The 26,521-nt window shown below is 46.6% G+C and overlaps 1 protein-coding gene across 2 annotated transcripts in view; it reads left to right on the top strand.

Annotated features, from left to right (window-relative positions):
* Positions 1-4,267: 4,267 nt before the first annotated feature.
* The window catches only part of LOC120991856 (sialic acid-binding Ig-like lectin 12), a 999,480-nt gene continuing 977,226 nt past the window's right edge, over positions 4,268-26,521 (top strand). For both annotated transcript variants that reach the window (XM_040420617.1, XM_040420621.1), the window contains exon 1: positions 4,268-4,376. The gene's annotated coding sequence lies outside the window, so the exon portion shown is untranslated. The remainder of the gene's footprint in view (positions 4,377-26,521) is intronic.

Raw genomic sequence — 26,521 nt, 5'->3', positions numbered from 1 at the left:
ATCGCGAATTTTAATCGCGAATATCGCCACTTCGAGAATTCGGGAATATTTAGAATATAGTTCTATATATTCGTATTCACGAATATTCTAATCACAAATTTTTCGCAAATTTATCGCAAAATTTATTGCGAATATCGGCACTTAGCAACATCCCTAGCAACCAATAGGAAAGTTGCCTATAGGAGTAGTGTTGATAGCAAATTTTCGTATCGCGCATTTTATCGTGAATTTTCCTATTGCCGTTTTTTGCAATCAAGAAAATAATGACTGGAGATTACAAATTCTCGAATTCGCGAATATATGACGAATATTCGCCCAAATATTTGCGAAATATCGCAAATTCGAATATTGACCCTGCCGCTCATCACTGCTTGTATGTATTGTGCAAAAATATGCACATTATTCACAATCACGAATATATTAAAACACTCTATTTGCATAAAAAGCTATTGTTCTGCAATGCATGCGAAGTGCAATCAAAAACATTGCTGTATTGTAAAATTACTTATAGTGATCAGGAGTTCTTACTCACATTCGTGAAAGTTGCTGGCAACGATTTTTTCCAGTCTCAGGATACTTCAGGCAGTTTGAAAAATGTAGCAAAACTAGGTCATGTCTGTTTTGCTCATGCGCAATATGCGAATATTACATTGCAGATTTTAGCAATCAAGAAAATAATTGCGAATACTCGAATTCGTGAATATATGGCGAATATTCCACGCTCTTGAATAAGCCCCAAATGATAATAGGTGAAATTCGATAATACAGGGTCGTCACAGAAGTTGAATTTCTCCGAGGTCCCAACAATTAGGCATTCACCGTACAGAAAAGCTCAAATGATTATGTGTCTGAGGGTATATTAGACGGTCATTGGATAACAATTTTACTGCAGGCCAGTGGAGTACAGGCCCCAAACATTAGGCATTCACTGGACAAAAAAGGCCTTTTGTGCAGCTGTATTTACATAAGACAGGGACCATTCTTTGTTCTGGGTGGTGGCAGATATTTGTGGGCTGGCATGAGGAAATTCAATTAAACGTGGTCATCACAGGTGTTGAATTCCTCCGAGATCCATGCCTCATTTATTTTTAGAGCTAGGCGAGTGCGCTTATCGGTCACGATCCCCCCTGCTGCGCTGAACGTCCTTTATGACAGGACACTCGACGAGGGGCAAGCCAAGAGTTCCATGGCAAATTTTTTCAGCTATGGCAACAGGTCAAGCCTGCACACCCAGTAGTCCAAGGGTTCCTCGCTTCTCAGAGCGTCCACCCGATGTAGTTGGACACCTGGCGGTCAAGGCGTTCCCTCAGGCTGGATCCAGGGGGTGGCTGTCGATGGGATGGCTGAAAGAATGATCTCATATCCAAAGTGACCAACACATCTTCAAACCGCCCTCTTCTTGAAGACTGAGAGGCTTCTCTATGGCTGCAAGGTGAAAGAAGCAGGACAAATGGTGTGACCCCTGGCTCCACGGCATGCTGTCAGACTCTGAAGTCAACTCTATGTACTGCTGTGACTGAACAGAGGAGAAAGCCATCCAATCCACAATTTCATCCTCTTTATCCTTAATGATAATGTTACGCCTTCTTGAAGCCAGCAGGGACAACTGCTGCCTACTTCTACTACTTCTGGCCACATAGCTGGTGCTGCTACTATCCACATTCTGGCTCTGGGTCTTTCATTTTGAACCCTCCAGTAGCCCTGGCATATTTGGGCCTCTCAGATAATATTGTTGGCTACCCTATGTATTGATGTAGTAATCACGTATATGCTGGTTTGAATATAATAAATAAATTTGATTGGAAATATCTGGAGACAGAAATATAGGCCTAAATTCATTATCACTCACAGGTACACATTTGGTGCACTACCCTGTGTATTGGTGTACTGATCACCTATGGTTTAATTGCAAAAAAATTACAAAAAAAATTAATTACAATCATATGAAGATACAATATGGATGATTGAGGCCTGACACATAATATCACGTTATCATTCACCCTGTGTTTTGTTGTAGTGATCACCTACTCACTTTTGTTGCCAGCAGTTTAGACATTAATGGCGGTGTGTTGAGTGATTTTGAGAGCACATCAAATTTACATTGTTACACAAGCGGTACACTGACTACTTTACATTGTATCAAAGTGTCAGATCTTCAGTGTTGTTCATTGAAAAGAGATAATCAAATATTTACAAAAATGTGATGGGTGTACTCACTTTTGTGAGATATTTGTTTATGCTGGTTTATTTAAATTGAACAATAAAAAAATAAAAATAATTACAACAGTGTGTAGATACAATAAACGAAAACAGATAATTGAGGCCTGACGCTTAATTTCACATTATCACTCAGAGGCAAATTGTTGCACTACCCTGTGTATTTGTGTACTAATCAGCTATATGCTACTTTAATTAAATTAAACAAGTCACAAAAAAATAAAATTACAACCGTGTGTCAATATAGAATAAACGGAAATGGGTGATTATGGGCCAAACCTGACTCTTAATATCACATTTTTACTCACAGATAATGTGGTATACTACCCTGTCTATTGTTTACCGATCACCTATATGCTGGTTTAATTGAATTCAATAACCATCCCCAAAAAATATATATGGATTTAGCCCTAATATTACACTATCAATCACTGAATTAGTCTACTTTTAAAAATGTGCTTTCCATTTCCGCTATTGAAATCCGTAATAGGATGTCAAAAGCGGAGGAAAATGATTACGTTTTGTCCCCATTCATTGTCAGTGGGGACAAAACTGAACTGAATGGAGTGCACCAGAATGCATTCTATTCTGTTGTGTTGTGTTCCCATGACGCTCACAAAACCGCTGTAAGCAGAGTTTTTGAGTGCGTCATGAGATACTGATCAAGACGGATCCGTCAAGAAACACAATGTAAGTCAATGGTGACGGATCTGTTTTTTCGGACATGACAAAAAACTGATCCAGCGCCTATTGACTTACAATGGATTTAGTTCATCCAATTTAATTCATTTGGGATATACTGTAATACAACTGGAACTGTTCTGAACCGATGCAGACAGTTGTACTATATACAGTACCAGGTAAGTTTTTGCTAAACCCATGACAGATCCAGCAAAAATGCAGATGTGAAAGTAGCCTTATAAGGTTTTTCAAACTGGTATTCTATATGCTATGCTAGATTGATGGTAGAAGGCATGTTGTACAGTTTTCCCTTATTCCACCCCTCAACCCACCCCCAAAAAAGGGATGCTGTGAAAAAATATTAAAGGATGTTCTTAAAGGTAGAGGCTTTTGCGGTTTTCAGCAGCTGCACTTGTGCTAGGAGTCAAAGCCAGTCTCAGCTCCTTTCTTCTCACTCCCTGGCTTACAGCTTTCCCTGCCTGTCTCCATAATTTCGGTGCATCCAGCTTCATTCTAAATGTGAGACAGTTTCCGAGCTGTCTTAGATTTAGAGTTCCCCATCAACGCCCATAATTTTAGAGCTGGTGTGAGCAGGGCGCAGTTGCAGATAGCGCCACAACTAACCGTTGCGCCACCATCTGCTCTTGAAATACGTCTAATTTAGGCGTATTTTAGCATAGTAAATGACCCCCATAATTCTTCCTCTTCTTTATAATTCTATCCTTTCCCTTCACTGTCTCTGTCAGCAGATTACAAGCTTGGTTGATTTCTGATGTCCCTGACTCCCTAAGATAGTTTTTGTGGCAGACACCACTGTAAGACCCATCCACCCTCATTCATAGCCTGGCACAGAATGGCGTTCTGCTCATTCTGCTAGGGCACCTCCCTGCCTGCTGTAGCATGGATTGGCTCATCCAGGCTGTCTGTCAGCCTGGGATCCAATGAGGGCAAGCCCCCCCCCCCCCACACTTCCTCTCAGGGTCATGTGAGTACCCTTCTTCTGCCTCCCTACTGCTTTATTCCAACTGACATGTGCAGTAAAATAGAGCTACACGCCGTTGTACTGGATTCGTAAAACCTGAAAAGCTTCAAGTTTGGATGTGCTAAAGAAAAATTTGGAAAGTTTGCAATGAACCCGGTTCGTTACGAACTGGTTCACTAATCCCATTTCATTGCAATAATCCTCATGTAATAACTCACTGCTGTCTTTTCCCTGCCTTCCTGTCTTTCTATAGTAGAAGGACATTAACATAAATCTTGTGAGGATGGGATGAAAATAAACATGAAGAAATAAACAAAATTTCCTAATTCTCTCAATTTCCTTCTGCATTTTAGTTCACTGGCAACTCCCCAGTTCCTGCATAGACTTAGTAGAGATCAGACCAGAGGTCAGAGAACAGCATATTGTATATAGCCGTGGAAGCTGGACACTAAAGAAAGGGGATTATAAGAGGACGCACCACATAGGAGAATTCAAGGTGAGAAACCAACGACCCCGAGGACACGGGGTATAGGGGGATTGTTCATAGCACTGCTTATTGCACTAGGCAGGACGGAATGGGTTAAAGATGATTTCCCAAAAAACATACTTATGGCTTATGTATTGGCAATAAGAGACTAGATGGACATGTGCTCCCTGTGCTGGGTGCCAGTGGGAATGCGAACGCGATAAAATGTTCGCGAACCGCAAGTTCGCGGCGGGTCCCATTCATTTTAATGGCCGGCGAACCTGAAAAACCTTCAGCTCAAATTTGCAGCCAAGAAATTATTACTAGAAGTGCACAAATAGTCCCACAACATGGACAGTGACACCAGATGTATTATTCCAATTTGCGATCTCCATTTATAATTTTTTTCAATGCAAAATATCGGCAATATAATTTTCGCATACGCGCATGCGCAAATGCACTATACAGTACCCAAATGCACTATAAAGAAAGTATATTGGTATATAACACCCTGCTTCAATCAGTTTTTTTGGGGGGCGACTGGTATATCACACCAGTAGAAATTATTTGCCCCAATAACGCTTGTCCCTCTATATAACTGCAGTATCGCAGCAGAACTGCACACAACTGCCGCACAATACAAATGCACTATAATATACTCTAACATAGAAAGTACACTCACCTAAAGAATTATTAGGAACACCATACTAATACGGTGTTGGACCCCCTTTTGCCTTCAGAACTACCTTAATTCTACGTGGCATTGATTCAACAAGGTGCTGATAGCATTCTTTAGAAATGTTGGCCCATATTGATAGGATAGCATCTTGCAGTTGATGGAGATTTGAGGGATGCACATCCAGGGCACGAAGCTCCCGTTCCACCACATCCCAAAGATGCTCTATTGGGTTGAGATCTGGTGACTGTGGGGGCCATTTTAGTACAGTGAACTCATTGTCATGTTCAAGAAACCAATTTGAAATCATTCGAGCTTTGTGACATGGTGCATTATCCTGCTGGAAGTAGCCATCAGAGGATGGGTACATGGTGGTCATGACGGGATGGACATGGTCAGAAACAATGCTCAGGTAGCCCGTGGCATTTAAACGATGCCCAATTGGCACTAGGGGGCCTAAAGTGTGCCCAGAAAACATCCCACACACCATTACACCACCACCACCAGCCTGCACAGTGGTAACAAGGCATGATGGATACATGTTCTCATTCTGTTTACGCCAAATTCGGACTCTACCATTTGAATGTTTCAACAGAAATCGAGACTCATCAGACCAGGCAACATTTTTCCAGTCTTCAACAGTCCAATTTTGGTGAGCTCGTGCAAATTGTAGCCTCTTTTTCCTATTTGTAGTGGAGGTGAGTGGTACCCGGTCAGGTCTTCTGCTGTTGTAGCCCATCCGCCTCAAGGTTGTGCGTGTTGTGGCTTCACAAATGCTTTGCTGCATACCTCGGTTGTAACCAGTGGTTATTTCAGTCAACGTTGCTCTTCTATCAGCTTGAATCAGTTGGCCCATTCACCTCTGACCTCTAGCATCCACAAAGCATTTTTGCCCACAGGACTGCCGCATACTGGATGTTTTTCCCTTTTCACACCATTCTTTGTAAACCCTAGAAATGGTTGTGCGTGAAAATCCCAGTAACTGAGCAGATTGTGAAATACTCAGATCGGCCCGTCTGGCACCAACAACCATGCCACGCCCAAAATTGCTTAAATCACCTTTCTTTCCCATTCTGACATTCAGTTTGGAGTTAAGGAGATTTTCTTGACCAGGACCACCCCCCTAAATGCATTGAAGCAACTGCCATGTGATTGGTTGACTAGATAATTGCATTAATGAGAAATAGAACAGGTGTTCCTAATAATTCTTTAGGTGAGTGTATATTATAACATTGTACAAGGAAGGAAATCCATTAGAATATACATGAAGATAAAACGTAACCTTTAATAATTTTACTATGAGGGTCCATTCACACGTCCGTAAGTGTTTTGCGGATCCGCAAAACACGGACACCGGCAATGTGCATTCTGCAATTTGTGGACCGCACATCGCCGGCACTATGATAGAAAATGCCTAATCTTGTCTGCAATTGCGGACAAGAATAGGACATGTTCTATTTTTTTGCGGAAACGGAAGCACAGATGCAGAAGTGTGGATCCGCAAATGTGGATGCGGACAGCACATTCCGGCCCCATTGAACATGAATGGGTCTGCACCCGTTCCGCAAAATTGCGGAACGGATGCGGACCCATTTTGCGGACATGTGAATGGAAAAGATATCCCTTAAAATGAAAATAAATTTAATTATTAAAGTTAAAGGGGTTCTGCACTTTGTTTTAACTGATGATCTATCCTCTGGATAGATCATCAGCATCTCATCGGAGTGGGTCCGACACCCAAGACCCCCGCCGATCAGCTGTTTGAGAAGGCAGCGGCGCTCCAGCAGCGGTGCGGCCTTCTCACTGTTTATCGCTGGCCCAGTGACATCACGACTAGTATTAACTAGTGTGGGCGGGGCTAAGCTCCATTCAAGTGAACAGAGCTTAGCCCCGCCCACGCTAGTTGATACTAGTCGTGACGTCACTGGGCCAGCGGTAAACAGCGAGAAGGCCGCAGCGCTGCTGAAGCGCCGCTGCCTTCTCAAACAGCTGATCGGCGGGGGTCCCGGGTGTCGGACCCTGCCGATCAAATGCTGATGATCTATCCAGAGGATAGATCGTCAGTTAAAACAAAGTGCAGAAACCTTTAAGCAAAAAGCATAGATGTGGTCGGCAATAACAAGTGCTCGGCGGCACTAAATCAGGTGCTCGGTGGCACCAAATCAGAAACCATATGTCCTACCACAATCCGGGGGGTTCCAGTGCACATCCATAAATCCCAGAGGGAAAGCAAAAACCATCTATCCCAGGGCTAGATGATGATGTGGTATTGAAGGACAGGGTGGGCAAAGAACTATCACTGATATTGCCCTACAGGGGGTGCTATTCTGGCCCTGATAGCCTAACCACAGACCACCTGTCCTGATAAGAGCGATCCCGCCCGGAACCTTACCCTATATGGCCCTAGTAAGCCCCTAGCCCCTAGGCCCCTGACTTCCAGGGGATCACTATATAGATCTATGTGTTTTTGACTCATTATAAAAGTATATTATAAGTATATCACACCCCTCAGTGTATCACACATATCGATAGCACACCTATACCAGTCCTTAAAATGACTTTTGTGGCCCTATTAGCTAGCGTTTGGTGTCCCTAACAGCCTGTCCCTGCTCCACACGGCAACCTCTCCCTACACTGGCAAAAGACTGAATGTAAAATGGCGGCCAGATCAGGTTTATTTATAAGGTAGGGGGTGTGTCCATGTGCTGAAAGGTCTCAATTGGCTGTCATGTACCACCTGATGGACGTGTCATGGGTCAAAAATCTTCATAATGTAAAAGAATATGGCGGGCGCGAATTTCTCCATATGTTCGCATGTTCGGCGAATCGCGAACACGCAAAGTTCGCCGCGAAACGACCGCCGGGCAAACCGCAAGGCCATCTCTAGCCAGGATATGAAGACGGTAACGAAGGGATCTGCTAATGAAGAAAATCCTAGTTTTGACATTCGATTCAGTACCCGTATGTTTACAGAACACCCAACGGATGCTGAGGATACGTGTAGTCACTTTTTATTATAGTGGATGGGAGTTGGAGAAAAAGCTGTGTCAGCACTCATTCGCAAATATCCATCTTACATATCGTGTACTGATCCTCAGATAAGGAATATAATTTACCAGACACTATGGCTGCACTTACTATTCGGCTGGTGAAGTGTCTGAGGGACATTTATCAAACCTTTCACACCCAAATTGTGTCATGAAAAAGTAGAGTTGAGTAGAGTAGAGTTTGAGTAGAGTAGAGTTGAGCGAACACCTGGATGTTCGGGTTCGAGAAGTTCGGCCGAACTTCCCGGAAATGTTCGGGTTCGGGATCCGAACCCGACCCGAACTTCGTCCCGAACCCGAACCCCATTGAAGTCAATTGGGACCCAAACTTTTCGGCACTAAAAAGGCTGTAAAACAGCCCAGGAAAGAGCTAGAGAGCTGCAAAAGGCTGACATGTAAGTAATGCAACATGCAACATGTAGGTAAATCCACAGCAAACAAATGTGGATATGGAAATGAATTAAAATAAAAATAAAATTAATAAAAATTAACCAATATCAATTGGACAGAGGTCCCATAGCAGAGAATCTGGCTTCACGTCAGCAGAGAATCAGTCTCTTCATGCCATAGCAGAGAATCTGGCTTCACGTCACCCACCACTGTAACAGGCCACTGTCACATATTTAGGCCCAGGCACCCAGGCAGAGGAGAGAGGTCCCGTAACAGAGAATCTGGCTTCATGTCAGCAGAGAATCAGTCTGCATGTCTTAGCAGAGAATCAGGCTTCACGTCACCCACCACTGGAACAGGCCACTGTCACATATTTAGGCCCAGGCACCCAGGCAGAGGAGAGAGGTCCCGTAACAGAGAATCAGTCTTCATGTCATAGCAGAGAATCAGGCTTCACGTCACCCACCACTGGAACAGGCCACTGTCACATATTTAGGCCCAGGCACCCAGGCAGAGGAGAGAGGTCCCGTAACAGAGAATCAGTCTTCATGTCATAGCAGAGAATCAGGCTTCACGTCACCCACCACTCGAACAGGCCACTGTCACATATTTAGGCCCAGGCACCCAGACAGAGGAGAGAGGTCCCATAACAGAGATTCAGGCTTCATGTCAGCAGAGAATCAGTCTGCATGTCATAGCAGAGAATCAGGCTTCACGTCACCCACCACTGGAACAGTCCACTGTCACATATTTAGGCCCAGGCACCCAGGCAGAGGAGAGAGGTCCCAATTGTTTTTCAACCCAGAACAACAACTGTGCTTTGACGATCACTAAAAATAACTTGACCAGCTAAAACAGTACAGATTTGGATGAATATAAATGTGAGGCCTATTTTTTAGGCGCTGGGTGACAGGCTCAGCTTGCCCCTGATGTAGTATATGGCCAAAAAATAACCACACTATTGATGGTTAAATGCACTTGATGAAAGCTTGACCCTGATGTAGGATATAGCAAAAAATAACCACACTATTGATGGTTAAATGTACTTGCTGGTAGCTTGTGCTGGCGCACCACAAGCCACAAAATGGCCGCCGATCACCCCAGAAAAAAGTGACTGAAAAACGCTCTGGGGAGCCTAAAAACAGTGAGCAATTGAATATCAGCAGTTCAATGATCCACAGCTGTAGATCGATCACTGAATGAAGTCTTTTGGAGGAGTTAATCTGCCTAATCTCGCCCTAACGTCGCAGCTGCAACCTCTCCCTACACTTGTATCAGCCGAGTGACGTGCAGCGCTACGTGACCCAAGCTTATATAGAGGCTGGGTCACATGCTGCACTGGCCAATCACAGCCATGCCAATAGTAGGCATGGCTGTGATGGCCTCTTGGGGCAAGTAGTATGATGCTTGTTGATTGGCTGCTTTGCAGCCTTTCAAAAAGCGCCAAGAAAGCGCCGAACACCGAACCCGGACTTTTACGAAAATGTTCGGGTTCGCTCACCCATATTTGTGAGTTTTCACTTCTCTCACCACTTTTAAAAGCTGCACACACTATTCTGCCGGTGGAGTCACTGTGTACACACATTACATTACTGATCCCGAGTTATATCCTGTATTATACTCCAGAGCTGAACTCACTATTCTGCCGGTGGAGTCACTGTGTACATACAGGATGGGCCATTTATATGGATACACCTTAATAAAATGGGAATGGTTGGTGATATTAACTTCCTGTTTGTGGCACATTAGTATACGTGAGGGGGGAAACTTTTCAAGATGGGTGGTGACCATGGCGGCCATTTTGAAGTTGGCCATTTTGAATCCAACTTTTGTTTTTTCAATAGGAAGAGGGTGATTTGACACATCAAACTTATTGGGAATTTCACAAGAAAAACAATGGTGTGCATGGTTTTAACGTAACTTTATTCTTTCATGAGTTATTTACAAGTTTCTGACCACTTATAAAATGTGTTCAATGTGCTGCCCATTGTGTTGGATTGTCAATGCAACCCTCTTCACCCACTCTTCACACACTGATAGCAACACCGCAGGAGAAATGCTAGCACAGGCTTCCAGTATCCGTAGTTTCAGGTGCTGCATATCTTGTATCTTCACAGCATAGACAATTGCTTTCAGATGACCCCAAAGATAAAAGTCTAAGGGGGTCAGATCGGGAGACCTTGGGGGCCATTCAACTGGCCCACGATGACCAATCCACTTTCCAGGAAACTGTTCATCTAGGAATGCTCGGACCTGACACCCATAATGTGGTGGTGCACCATCTTGCTGGAAAAACTCAGGGAATGTGCCAGCTGCAGTGCATAAAGAGGGAAACACATTATCATGTAGCAATTTTGCATATCCAGTGGCCTTGAGGTTTCCATTGATGAAGAATGGCCCCACTATCTTTGTACCCCATATACAACACCATACCATCAATTTTTTTGTTCCAGCAGTCTTGGAGGGATCTATCCAATGTGGGTTAGTGTCAGACCAATAGCGGTGGTTTTGTTTGGTAACTTCACCATTCACATAAAAGTTTGCCTCATCACTGAACAAAATCTTCTGCGCAAACTGAGGGTCCTGTTCCAATTTTTGTTTTGCCCATTCTGCAAATTCAGTGAGCCGATCTGGGTCATCCTCATTGAGATGCTGCAGTAGCTGGAGTTTGTAAGGGTGCCATTTGTGAGTAGCTAATATCCGCCGAAGGGATGCTCGACTAATGCCACTCTCCAGTGACATGCGGCGAGTGCTACGCTGTGGACTCTTGCTGAATGAAGCTAGGACAGCCACTGATGTTTCTTCATTACAGACAGATTTCATGCGTCCACATTTTAGCAAATCCAACACTGAACCAGTTTCACGAAACTTAGCAAGTAGAGTTGAGCGTACACCTGGATGTTCGGGTTCGAGAAGTTCGGCCGAACTTCCCGGAAATGTTCGGGTTCGGGATCCGAGCCCGACCCGAACTTCGTCCTGAACCCGAACCCCATTGAAGTCAATGGGGACCCGAAGTTTTCGGCACTAAAAAGGCTGAAAAACATCCCAGGAAAGGGCTAGAGGGCTGCAAAAGGCAGCAAAATGTAGTTAAATCCCCTGCAAACAAATGTGGATAGGGAAATGAATTAAAATAAAAATAAAATAAATAAAAATTAACCAATATCAATTGGAGAGAGGTCCCATAGCAGAGAATCAGTCTTCATGTCATAGCAGAGAATCAGGCTTCACGTCACCCACCACTGGAACAGTCCATTGTCATATATTTAGGACCCGGCACCCAGACAGAGGAGAGAGGTCCCATAACAGAGATTCAGGCTTCATGTCAGCAGAGAATCAGTCTTCATGTCATAGCAGAGAATCAGGCTTCACGTCAGCCAAAACTGGAACAGTCCATTGTCATATATTTAGGCCCCGGCACCCAGACAGAGAAGAGAGGTCCCATAGCAGAGATTCAGGCTTCATGTCATAGCAGAGAATCAGGCTTCACATCACCCAACACTGGAACAGGCCACTGTCAGATATTTTTAGGCACCCAGACAGAGGAGAGGTTCATTCAACTTTGGGTTGCCCCGCAATATAATGGTAAAATGAAAATAAAAATAGTATTGAATGAGGAAGTGCCCTGGAGTAGAATAATATATGGTTAAGGGGAGGTAGTTAATATCTAATCTGCACAAGGGATGAACAGGTCCTGTGGGATCCATGCCTGGTTCATTTTTATGAACGTCAGCTTGTCCACATTGGCTGTAGACAGGCGGCTGCGTTTGTCTGTAATGACGCCCCCTGCCGTGCTGAATACACGTTCAGACAAAACGCTGGCCGCCGGGCAGGCCAGCACCTCCAAGGCATAAAAGGCTAGCTCTGGCCACGTGGACAATTTGGAGACCCAGAAGTTGAATGGGGCCGAACCATCAGTCAGTACGTGGAGGGGTGTGCACAGGTACTGTTCCACCATGTTAGTGAAATGTTGCCTCCTGCTAACACGTTCCGTATCAGGTGGTGGTGCAGTTAGCTGTGGCGTGGTGACAAAACTTTTCCACATCTCTGCCATGCTAACTCTGCCCTCAGAGGAGCTGGCCGTGACACAGCTGCATTGGCGACCTCTTGCTCCTCCTCTGCCTTCGCCTTGGGCTTCCACTTGTTCCCCTGTGACATTTGGGAATGCTCTCAGTAGCGCGTCTACCAATGTGCGCTTGTACTCGCGCATCTTCCTATCACGCTCCAGGAAGTAAGGTGGGCACATTGTCTTTGTACCGTGGATCCAGCAGGGTGGCAACCCAGTAGTCCGCACACGTTAAAATGTGGGCAACTCTGCTGTCGTTGCGCAGGCACTGCAGCATGTAGTCGCTCATGTGTGCCAGGCTGCCCAGAGGTAAGGACAAGCTGTCCTCTGTGGGAGGCGTATCGTCATCGTCCTGTGTTTCCCCCCAGCCACGCACCAGTGATGGGCCCGAGCTGCGTTGGGTGCCACCCCGCTGTGAACATGCTTTACCCTTATCCTCCTCCACCTCCTCCTCATCCTCGTCCTCCTCTTCCTCCAGTAGTGGGCCCTGGCTGGCCACATTTGTACCTGGCTTCTGCTGTTGCAAAAAACCTCCCTCTGAGTCACTTCTAAGAGACTGGCCTGAAAGTGCTAAAAATGACCCCTCTTCCTCCTCCTCCTCCTCCTGGGCCACCTCCTCTTCCATCATCGCCCTAAGTGTTTTCTCAAGGAGAGATAGAAGTGGTATTGTAACGCTGATAACGGCGTCATCGCCACTGGCCATGTTGGTGGAGTACTCGAAACAGCGCATCAGGGCACACAGGTCTCGCATGGAGGCCCAGTCATTGGTGGTGAAGTGGTGCTGTTCCGCAGTGCGACTGACCCGTGCGTGCTGCAGCTGAAACTTCACTATGGCCTGCTGCTGCTCGCACAGTCTGTCCAGCATGTGCAAGGTGGAGTTCCACCTGGTGGACACGTCGCATATGAGGCGGTGAGCGGGAAGGCCGAAGTTACGCTGTAGCGCAGACAGGCGAGCAGCGGCAGGATGTGAACGCCGGAAGCGCGCACAGACGGCCCGCACTTTATGCAGCAGCTCTGACATGTCGGGGTAGTTGTGAAGGAACTTCTGCACCACCAAATTCAGCACATGCGCCAGGCAAGGGATGTGCGTCAAACCGGCTAGTCCCAGAGCTGCAACGAGATTTCGCCCATTATCGCACACCACCAGGCCGGGCTTGAGGCTCACCGGCAGCAACCACTCGTCGGTCTGTTGTTCTATACCCCGCCACAACTCCTGTGCGGTGTGGGGCCTGTACCCCAAACATATCAGTTTCAGAATGGCCTGCTGACGTTTACCCCGGGCTGTGCTGAAATTGGTGGTGAAGGTGTGTGGCTGACTGGATGAGCAGGTGGAAGAAGAGGAGGAGGAAGCCGAGTAGGAGGAGAAGGCAACAGGAGGCAATGAATGTTGCCCTGCGATCCTTGGCGGCGGAAGGAAGTGCGCCAAACAGCTCTTTGCCTGGGGCCCAGCCGCCACTACATTTACCCAGTGTGCAGTTAGGGAGATATAGCGTCCCTGGCCGTGCTTACTGGTCCACGTATCTGTGGTTAGGTGGACCTTGCCACAGATGGCGTTGCGCAGTGCACACTTGATTTTATCGGATACTTGGTTGTGCAGGGAAGGCATGGCTCTCTTGGAGAAGTAGTGGCGGCTGGGAACAACATACTGTGGGACAGCAAGCGACATGAGCTGTTTGAAGCTGTTTGTGTCCACCAGCCTGAATGACAGCATTTCATAGGCCAGTAGTTTAGAAATGCTGGCATTCAGGGCCAGTGATCGAGGGTGGCTAGGTGGGAATTTACGCTTTCTCTCAAATGTTTGTGAGATGGAGAGCTGAACGCTGCCGTGTGACATGGTTGAGATGCTTGGTGACGCAGGTGGTGGTGTTGGTGGTACATCCCATGTTTGCTGGGCGGCAGGTGCCAACGTTCCTCCAGAGGCGGAGGAAGATGCCGAGGCGGCAGCAGCAGAAGAGGTAGCAGGGGGAGCCTGAGTGACTTCCTTGCTTTTAAGGTGTTTACTCCACTGCAGTTCATGCTTTGCATGCAGGTGCCTGGTCATGCAGGTTGTGCTAAGGTTCAGAATGTTAATGCCTCGCTTCAGGCTCTGATGGCACAGCGTGCAAACCACTAGGGTCTTGTCGTCAGCACATTGTTTGAAGAAGTGCCATGCCAGGGAACTCCTTGAAGCTGCCTTTGGGGTGCTCGGTCCCAGATGGCGGCGGTCAGTAGCAGGCGGAGTCTCTTGGCGGCGGGTGTTCTGCTTTTGCCCACTGCTCCCTCTTTTGCTACGCTGTTGGCTCGGTCTCACCACTGCCTCTTCCTCCGAACTGTGAAAGTCAGTGGCACGACCTTCATTCCATGTGGGGTCTAGGACCTCATCGTCCCCTGCATCGTCTTCCACCCAGTCTTCCTCCCTGACCTCCTGTTCAGTCTGCACACTGCAGAAAGACGCAGCAGTTGGCACCTGTGTTTCGTCATCATCAGAGACGTGCTGAGGTGGTATTCCCATGTCCTCATCATCAGGAAACATAAGTGGTTGTGCGTCAGTGCATTCTATGTCTTCCACCGCTGGTGAAGGGCTAGGTGGATGCCCTTGGGAAACCCTGGCAGCAGAGTCTTCAAACAGCATAAGAGACTGCTGCATAACTTGAGGCTCAGACAGTTTCCCTGATATGCATGGGGGTGATGTGACAGACTGATGGGCTTGGTTTTCAGGCGCCATCTGTGCGCTTTCTGCAGAAGACTGGGTGGGAGATAATGTGAACGTGCTGGATCCACTGTCGGCCACCCAATTGACTAATGCCTGTACCTGCTCAGGCCTTACCATCCTTAGAATGGCATTGGGCCCCACCAAATATCGCTGTAAATTCTGGCGGCTACTGGGACCTCAGGTAGTTGGTTCACTACGACATGTGGCTGTGGCAGAACGGCCACGTCCTCTCCCAGCAACAGAGGGTCCACTAACACCACCACGACCATGTCCGCATCCGCGTCCCTTACTAGATGTTTTCCTCATTTTTACTGTTCACCATAATAAGAAAAAAATTTTTGGGCCTAATGTATTGAATTCAAATTCAGGCCTTTTTTTTACAGACACCTAACACTATCTGGCTATCTATTTAGGTACCGTATTACACTAATACAGGCACAGCAGTAACGACAGATTTAGCTGAATATAAATTGTAGGCCTAGTATTTAGGCCCTGGATGACAGGTATACGTTTACGGACAGATTTAGACTTGGAAATGCACGGTAGCGTGTGAAGTTATTGAGAATGACCCTACCTATCCGCACCTTCAATCTAATATACCCTTTTATGGATAGATTTAAAGTAGGCCTGATACAGCAGAAACCACTGATTTAGGGAATTGCTAAGTTGGGAATTGTATTTCAACCCAGAACAAAAACTGTGCTTTGGCGGACACTAAATGAATTGACCAGCCTCAGCAATAAACACAGATTTAGCTGAATATAAATTTTAGGCCTATTATTTAGGCGCTGGATGACAGGTATACGTTTACGGACAGAATTAGACTTGGAAATGCACAGTAGCGTGTGAAGTTATTGAGGATGACCCTATCCGCACCTTCAATCTAATATACCCTTTTATGGATAGATTTAAAGTTGGCCTGATACAGCAGAAACCACTGATTTAGGGAATTGCTAAGTTGGGAATTGTATTTCAACCCAGAACAAAAACTGTGCTTTGGCGGACACTAAATAAATTGACCAGCCTCAGCAATAAACACAGATTTAGCTGAATATAAATTTTAGGCCTATTATTTAGGCGCTGGGTGACAGGTATACTTTTACGGACAGAATTAGACTTGGAAATGCACGGTAGCGTGTGAAATTATTGAGGATGACCCTATCCGCACCTTCAATCTAATATACCCTTTTATGGATAGATTTAAAGTTGGCCTGATACAGCAGAAACCACTGATTTAGGGAATTGCTAAGTTGGGAATTGTATTTCAACCCAGAACAAAAACTGTGCTTTGGAGGACACAAAATGAATTGACCAGCCTCAGCAATAAACACAGATTTAGCTGAATATAAATTTTAGGCCTATTATTTAGGCGCTGGATGACAGGTATACGTTTACGGACAGAATTAGACTTAGAAATGCATGGTAGCGTGTGAAGTTATTGAGAATGACCCTATCCGCACCTTCAATCTAATATACCCTTTTATGGATAGATTTAAAGTTGGCCTGATACAGCAGAAACCACTGATTTAGGGAATTGCTGGTGCAGTCACTGTGTACATACATTACTTATCCTGTACTGATCCTAAATTACATCCTGCATTATTCTCCAGAGCTGCACTCACTATTCTGCTGGAGGAGTCACTGTGTACATACAGGACTTATTTTGTACTGATCCTGAGTTACATCCTGTATTATTCTCCACAGCTGAACTCACTATTTTGCTGGTGCAGTCACCGTGTATGTACATTCATTATCCTGTACTGATCCTGAGTTAGGGTACTTTCTCAATTGCGTTTGAGTAATCCAGCAGGCAGTTCCGTTGCTGGAACTACCTGCCGGATCCAGAAAAACATTTGCAAACGTAAAACATTTGTTTCCGGATCCGTTTGACAAATGCATTGAAATACTGGATCCGTCTCTCCGATGTCATCCGGAAAAACGGATCCGGCATGTATTATTTTCACATTTTTAAAGGTCTGCGCATGCGCAGACCGGTAGACTGGATCCGTCAATGCGGCAACTAATACATTTCAGTAGAAATTAATGCGGACCCGGAATTCCGTCAAGTGTTCCTGAATTTTGGCTGGAGAAAATACCGCAGCATGCTGCGATATTTTCTCTGGCCAAATACCATAAAAGGACTGAACTGAAGACATCCTGATGCATCCTGAACGGAATGCTTTCCATTCAATATGCATTAGGATAAAACTGATGCGTTTATTTCGGTATTGAGCCCCTAGGACAGAACTCAATACTGGAAAACTTTAAAGCATGTGTGAAAGTACCTGTATTATACTCCAGAGCTGCACTCACTATTCTGCTGGTGCAGTCACTGTGTATATACATTACTTATCCTGTAATGATCCTGAGCTACATCATGTATTATACTCCAGAGCTGCACTCACTATTCTGCTGGTGGAGTCACTGTGTACATACATTACATTACTTATCCTGTACTGATCCTGAGTTACTTCCTGTATTATACTCCAGAGCTGCACTCACTATTCTGCTGGTGCAGTCACTGTGTACATACACTACATGACTTATCCTGTACTGATCCTGAGTTACATCTTGTATTATACCCCAGAGCTGCACTTACTATTCTGTTGGTACAGTCACTGTGTACATACTGTGAGGCAGTGACAGGAGTCATTTATGAGGGGAGATATGTGTCACATAGAATGTTGCAGGAGGTATTCTAAAGTGGCTTGCTTATACCAGGAATGTGTCACCAAGGTGTCCCGCCTTGGTGGAGTTAAAGCCCTATTTTAAGTGTCCACTAAAGTAATTGGGGGACACCATATAGATATAGATAGTGTAGCTGGTTCAGCTAGTCCAGGGTGGGCTTTTACTGGGAACAGGCAATGTGTTGGGTGGGTGCCTGTTCCCCAGGTTCCAGTCTGGGACTTGAGGCATGCTCAAGTCCAGGGATCCTATTTAATCCTACTACTGGATCTTAGGTGTGTCTCAGTCTGGAGGAAAGGCAGACAGTGTGAGGTAACACTGTCAAAGTGTGCTACGACTGCTGGACCCGGCTGCGATCCGATGTACTGGCTGTACTGATATGAAAAGCCTAAATAAAGAGGACTTTTGATGAACGGTTTGGTGTCCCTGCCTTTGAACATTGGTCTTGTGAGTACAGTTCTCCACAATACATTACATTACTTATCCTGAACTGATCCAGAATTACATCTTGTATTATACTCCAGAGCGGCACTCACTATTCTTCTGGAGGAGTCACTGTGTATATACATTACTTATCCTGTACTGATCCTGAGTTACATCCTGTATTATACTCCAGAGCTGCACTCACTATTCTGCTGGTGCAGTCACTGTGTACATACATTACATTACTTATCCTGTACTGATCCTGAGTTACATCCTGTATTATACTCCAGAGCTGCACTCACTATTCTGCTGGTGCAGTCACTGTGTACATACATTACATTACTTATCCTGTACTGATCCTGAGTTACATTTTGTATTATACTCCGAGCTGCACTCACTATTCTGCTGGTGCAGTCACTGTGTACATACATTACTTATCCTGTACTGATCCTGAGTTACATCCTGTATTATACTCCAGAGCTGCACTCACTATTCTTCTGGTGCAGTCACTGTGTACATACATTACTTATCCTGTACTGATCCTGAGTTACATCCTGTATTATACTCCAGAGCTGCACTCACTATTCTGCTGGTGCAGTCACTTTGTACATACATTACTTATCCTGTACTGATCCTGAGTTACATCCTGTATTATACTCCAGAGCTGCACTCACTATTCTGCTGGTGCAGTCACTGTGTACATACATTACATTACTTATCCTGTACTGATCCTGAGTTACATCCTGTATTATACTCCAGAGCTGCACTCACTATTCTGCTGGTGCAGTCACTGTGTACATACATTACATTACTTATCCTGTACTAATCCTGAGTTACATCCTGTATTATACTCCAGAGCTGCACTCACTATTCTGCTGGTGCAGTCACTGTGTACATACATTACATTACTTATCCTGTACTGATCCTGAGTTACATCCTGTATTATACTCCAGAGCTGCACTCACTATTCTGCTGGTGCAGTCACTGTGTACATACATTACATTACTTATCCTGTACTGATCCTGAGTTACATTCTGTATTATACTCCGAGCTGCACTCACTATTCTGCTGGTGCAGTCACTGTGTACATACATTACTTATCCTGTACTAATCATGAGTTACATCCTGTATTATACTCCAGAGCTGCACTCACTATTCTGCTGGTGCAGTCACTGTGTACATACATTACTTATCCTGTACTGATCCTGAGTTACATCCTGTATTATACTCCTGAGCTGCACTCACTATTCTGCTGGTGCAGTCACTGTGTACATACATTACTTATCCTGTACTGATCCTGAGTTATATCCTGTATTATACCCCAGAGCTGCACTCACTATTCTGCTAGGGAAGTCACCAGCAGAACTCAGGATCTATCTTATATATATATATATATAAAAAAAGGAAAATAATGGCGGCACCGGAAGAATAACACAAGGAGGGTGCTATGTCCAGAGATGTAGCAGCTTACCCCGTCAATAGAAGATGAAAAAACGGACAGCACTCCAAGTAAAATCTGGTGGTGTTTATTCACCCATGTGGATGGCAACGTTTCAGCTCATACAAGAGCCTTTGTCAAGGGTTGACAAAGGCTCTTGTATGAGCTGAAACGTTGCCATCCACATGGGTGAATAAACACCACCAGCTTTTACTTGGAGTGCTGTCCGTTTTTTCATTTTATATATATATATATATATATATATATATATATATATATATATATATTGAAATATATTAGTTTCTGTCTGTCTGTCTGTACTTTCTTTATGCGCGACCAAACGACTGGACCGATCTTCACCAAATTTGGCACACAGGTAAATCAGGTGTCCAGGAAGGTTTTACACGGGTCTCAGATCTCTAGGACTTAACGTTCCTGAGATATTCCCAAAAAATGACCTGCATTAGCCAATACAAGCCTGCAAGTGTTTCACTTAAATCCGAACTGCCATTTACACGGTCACATGTCCCTTATTAGCCAATAGAAGCTCGCAGGTCCTACTCCAGGTTGCCATAACAACTGATCACAGGTTTTAGCAGTTCGCAGGTCATATGATGTATGACGGCACAACTACACTGCTACAAGCATGGGGGGCAGATGCTACTATTAAACGGAGGGGTGCTGTGTAGAGTTGAGCGAACACATGGATGTTCGGGTTCGAGAAGTTCGGCCGAACTTCCCGGAAATGTTCGGGTTCGGGATCCGAACCCGAACCGAACTTCGTCCCAAACCCGAACCCCATTGAAGTCAATGGGGACCCGAACTTTTGGGCACTAAAACAGCTGTAAAACAGCCCAGGAAAGAGCTAGAGGGCTGCAAAAGGCAGCAACATGTAGGTAAATCCCCTGCAAACAAATGTGGATAGGGAAATGAATTAAAATAAAAATAAAATAAATAAAAATTAACCAATATCAATTGGACAGAGGTCCCATAGCAGAGAATCAGTCTTCACGTCACCCACCACTGTAACAGTCCATTGTCACACATTTAGGCCCAGGCACCCAGGCAGAGGAGAGAGGTCCCGTAACAGAGAATCTGGCTTCATGTCATAGCAGAGAATCAGGCTTCACGTCACCCACCACTGGAACAGGCCACTGTCACACATTTAGGCCCCGGCACCCAGACAGAGGAGAGGTTCATTCAACTTTGGGTTGCCCCGCAATATAATGGTAAAATGAAAATAAAAATAGGATTGAATGAGGAAGTGCCCTGGAGTACAATAATATATGGTTAAGGGGAGGTAGTTAATGTCTAATCTGCACAAGGGATGGACAGGTCCTGTGGGATCCATGCCTGGTTCATTTTTATGAACGTCAGATTGTCCACATTGGCTGTAGACAGGCGGCTGCGTTTGTCTGTAATGACGCCCCCTGCCGTGCTGAATACACGTTCAGACAAAACGCTGACCGCCGGGCAGGCCAGCACCTCCAAGGCATAAAAGGCTAGCTCTGGCCACGTGGACAATTTGGAGACCCAGAAGTAGAATGGGGCCGAACCATCAGTCAGTACGTGGAGGGGTGTGCACAGGTACTGTTCCACCATGTTAGTGAAATGTTGCCTCCTGCTAACGCTTTCCGTATCAGGTGGTGGTGCAGTTAGCTGTGGCGTGGTGACAAAACTTTTCCACATCTCTGCCATGCTAACCCTGCCCTCAGAGGAGCTGTCCGTGACACAGCTGCGTTGGCGACCTCTTGCTCCTCCTCTGCCTTCGCCTTGGGCTTCCACTGGTTCCCCTGTGACATTTGGGAATGCTCTCAGTAGCGCGTCTACCAACGTGCGCTTGTACTCGCGCATCTTCCTATCACGCTCCAGTGTAGGAAGTAAGGTGGGCACATTGTCTTTGTAACGGGGATCCAGCAGGGTGGCAACCCAGTAGTCCGCACACGTTAAAATGTGGGCAACTCTGCTGTCGTTGCGCAGGCACTGCAGCATGTAGTCGCTCATGTGTGCCAGGCTGCCCAGAGGTAAGGACAAGCTGTCCTCTGTGGGAGGCGTATCGTCATCGTCCTATGTTTCCCCCCAGCCACGCACCAGTGATGGGCCCGAGCTGCGTTGGGTGCCAGCCCGCTGTGAACCTGCTTCATCCTCATCCTCCTCCACCTCCTCCTCATCCTCGTCCTCCTCGTCCTCCAGTAGTGGGCCCTGTCTGGCCACATTTGTACCTGGCCTCTGCTGTTGCAAAAAACCTCCCTCTGAGTCACTTCGAAGAGACTGGCCTGAAAGTTCTAAAAATGACCCCTCTTCCTCCTCTTCCTCCTGGGCCACCTCCTCTTCTATCATCGCCCTAAGTGTTTTCTCAAGGAGACATAGAAGTGGTATTGTAACGCTGATAACGGCGTCATCGCCACTGGCCATGTTGGTGGAGTACTCGAAACAGCGCAACAGGGCACACAGGTCTCGCATGGAGGCCCACTCTTTGGTGGTGAAGTGGGGCTGATCCGCAGTGCGACTGACCCGTGCGTGCTGCAGCTGAAACTCCACTATTGCCTGCTGCTGCTCGCACAGTCTGTCCAGCATGTGCAAGGTGGAGTTCCACCTGGTGGGCACGTCGCATATGAGGCGGTGAGAGGGAAGGCCGAAGTTACGCTGTAGCGCAGACAGGCGAGCAGCGGCAGGGTGTGAACGCCGGAAGCGCGAACAGACGGCCCGCACTTTATGCAGCAGCTCTGACATGTCGGGGTAGTTGTGAATGAACTTCTGCACCACCAAATTCAGCACATGCGCCAGGCAAGGGATGTGCGTCAAACCGGCTAGTCCCAGAGCTGCAACGAGATTTCTCCCATTTCCGCACTCCACCAGGCCAGGCTTGAGGCTCACCGGCAGCAACCACTCGTCGGTCTGTTGTTCTATACCCCCCCACAACTCCTGTGCGGTGTGGGGCCTGTCCCCCAAACATATGAGTTTCAGAATGGCCTGCTGACGTTTACCCCGGGCTGTGCTGAAGTTGGTGGTGAAGGTGTGTGGCTGACTGGATGAGCAGGTGGAAGAAGAGGAGGAGGAAGCTGAGTAGGAGGAGGAGGAGACAGGAGGCAAAGAATGTTGCCCTGCGATCCTTGGCGGCGGAAGGACGTGCGCCAAACAGCTCTCCGCCTGGGGCCCAGCCGCCACTACATTTACCCAGTGTGCAGTTAGGGAGATATAGGGTCCCTGGCCGTGCTTACTGGTCCACGTATCTGTGGTTAGGTGGACCTTGCCACAGATGGTGTTGCGCAGTGCACACTTGATTTTATCGGACACTTGTTTGTGCAGGGAAGGCACGGCTCTCTTGGAGAAGTAGTGGCGGCTGGGAACAACATACTGTGGGACAGCAAGCGACATGAGCTGTTTGAAGCTGTCTGTGTCCACCAGCCTAAATGACAACGTTTTATAGGTTAGTAGTTTAGAAATGCTGGCATTCAGGGCCAGGGATCGAGGGTGGCTAGGTGGGAATTTACGCTTTCTCTCAAATGTTTGTGAGATGGAGAGCTGAACGCTGCCGTGTGACATGGTTGAGATGCTTGGTGACGCAGGTGGTGGTGTTGGTGGTACATCCCATGTTTGCTAAGCGACAAGTGCCAATGTTCCTCCAGAGGCGGAGGAAGAGGCCGAGGCGGCGGCAGCAGCAGCAGCAGAAGAGGCCGAGGCGGCAGCAGCAGAAGAGGTAGCAGGGGGAGCCTGAGTGAGTTCCTTGTTTTTAAGGTGTTTACTCCACTGCAGTTCATGCTTTGCATGCAGGTGCCTGGTCATGCAGGTTGTGCTAAGGTTCAGAACGTTAATGCCTTGCTTCAGGCTCTGATGGCACAGCGTGCAAACCACTCGGGTCTTGTCATCAGCACATTGTTTGAAGAAGTGCCATGCCAGGGAACTCCTTGAAGCTGCCTTTGGGGTGCTCGGTCCCAGATGGCGGCGGTCAGTAGCAGGCGGAGTCTCTTGGCGGCGGGTGTTCTGATTTTGCCCACTGCTCCCTCTTTTGCTACGCTGTTGGCTCGGTCTCACCACTGCCTCTTCCTCTGAACTGTGAAAGTCAGTGGCACGACCTTCTTTCCATGTGGGGTCTAGGACCTCATCGTCCCCTGCATCGTTTTCCACCCAGTCTTGATCCCTGACCTCCTGTTCAGTCTGCACACTGCAGAAAGACGCAGCAGTTGGCACTTGTGTTTCGTCATCATCAGAGACGTGCTGAGGTGGTATTCCCATGTCCTCATCATCAGGAAACATAAGTGGTTGTGCGTTAGTGCATTCTATCTCTTCCACCCCTGGGGAAGGGCTAGGTGGATGCCCTTGGGAAACCCTGCCAGCAGAGTCTTCAAACAGCATAAGAGACTGCTGCATAACTTGAGGCTCAGACAGTTTCCCTGATATGCATGGGGGTGATGTGACAGACTGATGGGCTTGGTTTTCATGCGCCATCTGTGCGCTTTCTGCAGAAGACTGGGTGGGAGATAATGTGAACGTGCTGGATGCACTGTCGGCCACCCAATTGACTAATGCCTGTACCTGCTCAGGCCTTACCATCCTTAGAATGGCATTGGGCCCCACCAAATATCCCTGTAAATTCTGGCGGCTACTGGGACCTGAAGTAGTTGGTACACTAGGACGTGTGGCTGTGGCAGAACGGCCACGTCCTCTCCCAGCACCAGAGGGTCCACTAACACCACCACAACCATGTCCGCGTCCGCGTCCCTTACTAGATGTTTTCCTCATTGTTACCGTTCACCACAATAAGAAAAATATTATTCGGGCCAATGTATTGAATTAAAATTCAGGCCTTTTTTTACAGACACCTAACACTGTCTGGCTATCTATTTAGGTACCGTATTACACTAATACAGGCACAGCAGTAATGACAGATTTAGCTGGATATAAATGTAAGGCCTATTTTTTAGGCGCTGTGTGACAGGTATACGTTTAATCACCCTATCAGCACCTTGAATCTAATATACCCTTTTAGGGATATATTTAAAGTAGGCCTGATATAGCAGAAACCACTAATTTTGAGAATTGCAAATTTGGGAATAGTTTTTCAACCCAGAACAAAAACTGTGCTTTGACGGACAGTAAAACTAACTTGACCAGCTAAAAAAGTACAGATTTGGATGAATATAAATGTGAGGCCTATTTTTTAGGCGCTGGGTGACAGGCTCAACTTGCCCCTGATGTAGTATATGGCCAAAAAATAACCACACTATTGATGGTTAAATGCACTTGATGAAAGCTTGACCCTGATGTAGGATATAGCAAAAAATAACCACACTATTGATGGTTAAATACACTTGGTGATAGCTCGTGCTGGCGCATCACAAGCCACAAAATGGCCGCCGATCACCCCAGAAAAAAGTGACTGAAAAACGCTCTGGGCAGCCTAAAAACAGTGAGTAATTGAATAGAAGCAGTTCAATGATCCACAGCTGGAGATCGATCACAGAATGAAGTCTTTTGGAGGAGTTAATCTGCCTAATCTCGCCCTAACGTCGCAGCAGCAACCTCTCCCTATGCTTGTATCAGCAGAGTGACGTGCAGCGCTACGTGACCCAAGCTTATATAGAGCCTGGGTCACATGCTGCACTGGCCAATCACAGCCATGCCAATAGTAGGCATGGCTGTAATGGCCTCTTGGGGCAAGTAGTATGACGCTTGTTGATTGGCTGCTTTGCAGCCTTTCAAAAAGCGCCAAGAAAGCGCCGAACACCGAACCCCAACCCGGACTTTTACGAAAATGTTCGGGTTCGGGTCCGTGTCACGGACACCCCAAAATTCGGTACGAATTCGAACTATACAGTTCGGGTTCGCTCATCCCTAGTGCTGTGGAATTCACTGTTAAAGGGGTGGGCACTGTGGAGGTCACTGTTAAAAGGGCAGGAACTGCAGAGGTCACTGTTAAGGGGCTGGCACTGTGGAAGTCAATGTTAAAGGGGCAGGTACTGTGGAGGTCACTGTTAAAGGGGCTGCCATTATGAAGGTCACTGGTAAACGGGTGGTCAATATTAAAGGGGCGGGCACTGTGGAGGTCATTGTTAAAGGGGCGGGCACTGTGGAGGTCACTGTTAAAGGAGCGGGCACTGTGGAATTCACTGTTAAAGGGGCGGATACTGCGGAGGTCACTGTTAAAGGGACGGGAACTATGGAGGTCAGTGTTAAAGGGGCGGGCACTGTGAAAGTCACTGTTAAAGGACCGGCCACTATGAAGGTCACTGTTAAAGGGGTGGTCCATAATAAAGGGGCGGACACTGTGGGGGTCACTGTTAAATGGGCGGGCACTTTGGAAGTCACTGTTAAAGGGGTGGGCACTGTGGAGGTTACTGTGAAGGGGCAGACACTGTGGTGGACACTGTTAAAGGGGCAGTCACTATTAAAAGGGTGGGCACTGTGGAGGTCACTGTTAAAGGGGCAGACACTGTGCAGGTCGCTGTTAAAGATGCGGTCATTGTTAAAGGGGTGGGCACTGTGAAGGTCAATGTTATAGGGGCGGGCACTGTGGATATCAATGTTAAAGGGGCAGGCACTGTGGAGGTCAATGTTAAAGTGGTGTGTACTGTAGAGGTCACTGTTATGGAGGATACTGTTGACATCTTTTTACGACACACGGTAACATGAAATGAAATAGATGAAATATACCCGTGCAAAGCTGGGTCCTTCTGCTAATACAGAATAAATAATGCAATGTTTGTACACTTTGACATCACCAGCAGAATAGTCAGAGCAGCTCTGGAGTATAATCATGG

Source organism: Bufo bufo, chromosome 1 (genome assembly GCF_905171765.1).
Source record: "Bufo bufo chromosome 1, aBufBuf1.1, whole genome shotgun sequence".
NCBI lineage: Eukaryota > Metazoa > Chordata > Amphibia > Anura > Bufonidae > Bufo > Bufo bufo.
This window is presented reverse-complemented; position numbering and strand designations above follow the sequence as displayed.